Source organism: Durio zibethinus, chromosome 1 (genome assembly GCF_047325235.1).
Source record: "Durio zibethinus cultivar Kanyao isolate XHJ-2024 chromosome 1, ASM4732523v1, whole genome shotgun sequence".
Lineage (NCBI taxonomy): Eukaryota > Viridiplantae > Streptophyta > Magnoliopsida > Malvales > Malvaceae > Durio > Durio zibethinus.
Window position 1 is genome coordinate 8539794 of NC_143162.1, and position 4014 is coordinate 8543807.

Sequence of the window (4014 nt, forward strand, 5' to 3'; positions counted from 1 at the left end):
AAAATTTAAAAAATTTAGAAAACCTAAAAAACCTAGAAGAACAAAAAAGCTAAAGAACATTAAAGATAGGTTGGTCTGTTACCCCAACCACTACATATTCTATTCCTAATCAAAATATAGCTATTTATAAATAGAGAATCCTAAAGGTTACAATCTTGATAGAGAGCAGAATGTTTCTTCAATTTGGAGTAGAGTTTTTGAATGAAAGATGATTTTTTGGAGAGTTTTTATTGATTTCGGTCTTTTAGGTTAAAATAAAATTTTAATACTGTTTTGTTTCTCCCAATCAATCTTGTGATATCCTATGCATTTTAATTTTAAAATCTAGCCAAATTGCCTCAAAATTCATTTTTTTCCATTATTTCAAAAATTTTCCTACACAGGCATATATTAAGCAAATTAAGGAGGGAAATTAAATTATTTTATCAAGAACTAAGCGAAATTCATAAAATTAAGCATTGAAAATAACTAAATTTTTTTAGAGTTTCAAACCCCCAAACTTGAACTTTTACTTGTCCTCAAGCAAAATAAAACTAGGCTAGATCATAGTATACTTGTTTACATCAATCGTATAAATTTTCAATAATCAGATTCTCATAAGTTCTTTAAAAGTTGTATAATGAATATAACTTAAAGAAAATCATAGGAATAGTTTAAATGTAAGAATCATTTAAGAATAAACTTCTTTCCAATTACAATTTCTGTGTGCGTATAATATGTCTCATCTTAATGTAAGACATTCAAATAAAATTATGCAAACATGAAATTAACACAAAATCTTAAAAGCATACAAAAATTTCATAAGTTTTCTTTTCACATATTTTCTCTACTAATGTAGCCACATTTAACCAAATATCAATAGGTTTTTATTTAGTTTGTAATATCAGGCTAGGATTAAGGTATAATAAAGAAAAATTTAGGCTCATAACCCTTATTCATGCATTAGTTAGGATCTTTTTCTTTGATGATAAAGCTTTCAAGAATTATAACACTCTCAAACTTAGATTCTTCCTTCTTTGTAGCTTTCATCTTTTTCATCTTTTTCATTTTTTTCACCTTTTAATCTTTTCTTTTATTCCTTTTCAAACAAAATTGTATCAAGCTTTCAAATAGAATTTCTTTTTCTTTTACTTTGGTGAATTTTGTTTTTCTTTAATTGAAAGTTGTTTTTAGCTTTTCTTTTGCTCAAATAGAATTTGCACACTACTTTTTTTTTTTCAAACTCCACCTTTTATTTCCAATTAAACATAGCTTTCATATTGATTTAATTGATTCATATGAACATAGGGTAAGGTAGAAAGATAAAGATAATAAATCAAAAGACAGCTAATTCATGTAGGTTAAAAAAATGATATATAATAGGCTTAAAAGGGGTGACTTAGGATAAACTTATAAGGTTAGCTTGAAATGCTCAAACAATCCAAAAATTGCCTAAATCATCTTCTTAATTAAGTATATAGCCTATGATTTCACCTTAAGAGATGCTTAAATAAATTCTAAAATAAGAATATAACTTTAAAGATCAATGCAATCTCATATCTACATAAACCTTAATTAAACATGCATACATTTCCATGATTAAGACTAGATGCTAAAAAGTTGGAAATATCACAATAAAAAAAAAAATTCAAAAATCATCTCATGCTCTCACTACATTCATTCTTTTCTTAAAAGCTATAATCAAAGTCAATCAAACTTCTATCATTAGATTATGAGAAAATAAATAAAGAAAACAATATACTAATTCTAAGTATGATAATTTATGCTTAAAAACTAAAATTTTAAAAAGTTTTGAAAAAAATTGGCTTAAATTTTCTCTCCCCCAAACTTAAGTGACACATTATCCTCAATGTGTAAAAATAGAACAATAAAGCACATAAGGGAAAAGAGATACTATTTTAATTCAACAAGAACCAAATCTAGAATTTGGATGAATTATCCTCATGATGTCGTATATTATCCTAGCTTTTTTATTCTTTTAGCTTTCTTTTCTTGTCCAAACAAAACAAAAGGAAACAAAATAAACATTATCTATCCTAATAAAAATCAAAATAACTAATCTGATCCTAAATACGAAAAGTTTGAAATTTATAACTTGGGTTGCCTTCCAAATAGCGCTAGTTATAGTCAAGCTTGACTATTTAAAAAAATCATTCATTTAAATCCACCACACACTTCTTTATAGAAGCATCTATCCATTTAACCATATTTTATTTCATGATTTCATTCATTGGATGATGCTCTAATAAATTAAGTGGGTATGTCTCAACAAATGCAATTTCCTTACACACACTTACTTTTTTCCTATTAGCTGATATTACATAAGGAGAATATACTTGTAATTTATTATGAGCTGACCTATCATTTTTTTATGATATTGCATCATTTATTTTGTTCTTCATCTTTGTTAGGCTTTTATAAGTTGGCTTTAGCTTTACCATCATAAGCTCATTTTTCATCAACTTTGCATCTTCATTGAAGATTTTTTTCACACCAACCTCTTCTTTAACAATAACGAGAATACCAATCTTGAACATAATATTTCTTTCTTGAAATCTCATGATTAGCTCCCTATTCTAAACATCAATTAATGATCTTGAAGTTACTAAAAATGGCCTTCTTAGAATGATAGAAGCTTCCTTATCATTAGCTATATCGAGTACCACAAAATCAACAGGAAAGGCATACCTATCTATTTTCACCAAAATATTTTCTACCATTTCCTTTATATATTTCATAAACCTATCAGCTAGTTGAAGGTATATGTTTGAAGGTTTCAACTTTTCAATATCAAGCTACATAAAAATAGAAAAAAAAAAGGTTTATGTCAAATCCTAAATCACACAAAAGTTTTTAAATATATATAGCTAATAGAACAAAGAATAGAAAAACTCCCTAGATCATTAAGCTTGGTGGGTAAATTTCTTTGAAATATAATGTTACATTCTTTAATAAGTGTAACTTTGTCTAATTCTTGAAATAGAACATCCAAATCAAGCTTCTTTACTTGTGGAGTGACATCAAATGACAACCTATTTGGAATAAACATTTTAGGAGTTAGCTTAATCTCTTCTTTTACCTTTTCTTTTAGAACTTCGAAATTAACAACTTATTCTATAAAATCTAAGTCATCAATTTCAACCTTCTTTTTAATTCTACTTGTTTATCTTCCTTAGTCATAACTTTTTTTTCTTTTTGAATTTCTTTCTTTACTCACATTATCAAACACTAGTTTCATTTTGTCTCCTACTAAGGGTTCTTCTTTCCTAATTTTAATTTTCATATCTTTAGTCTCTACTAATGTTGAATCTTTTTTTTTTTCCATAAGATGTTCCTTAAATGCTTATATTTTAATCTATCTGATTATTTCAAAACAAAAATAACAAAAAATGGAAAGAAAATCTTCGTTGATAAATCAATTGATAATCTTCAGTTTCAAACTAAGTTTGATTTAATTTGAAATTCTCCTAGCTTGCCCTATAAATAGACATGCAAATCATATAGTAAAAATCAGAGTAATCACAAAAACACAAAAAGAGCAATCAGGGCAATATAAAATAAATTCAAGAAAAGAAAAAAAAAAGGTAAAAAAGAGTTTTTGATACAAATCTTTTTAGAAATTTTAAGAAATTTTGAGTTTTGATTTTGCTGTTTGAGTATTTAGGAAGCTAGAAGATCCAAATTGGTTTTTTTAGCGCTTTTTTGGGAATTTTTGGAAAATTTTGAAAAATTGTAGAAAATTTCAAGAACTTGAATTTTTCGATTGAATTATTTGATGATATTCAAGTTTTTTAACCAACTTCTAACGAAATCCCTAAAAACCAATGACCATTTCTAGAATCTAATGCCATTTCCCAGTCTTCAACAACAAACCTAGAAATCGGTTACCTTTTCTAACGACATTAAAGATTTTGATAATCAAAATCTACAAAAATTGAAAAAAAATGAGAGGATTTTGAAGAGAGAGAAAAAAAGGGAAAAAGAAAAATCTAAGGAAAAAAGAGAAATTTTGGT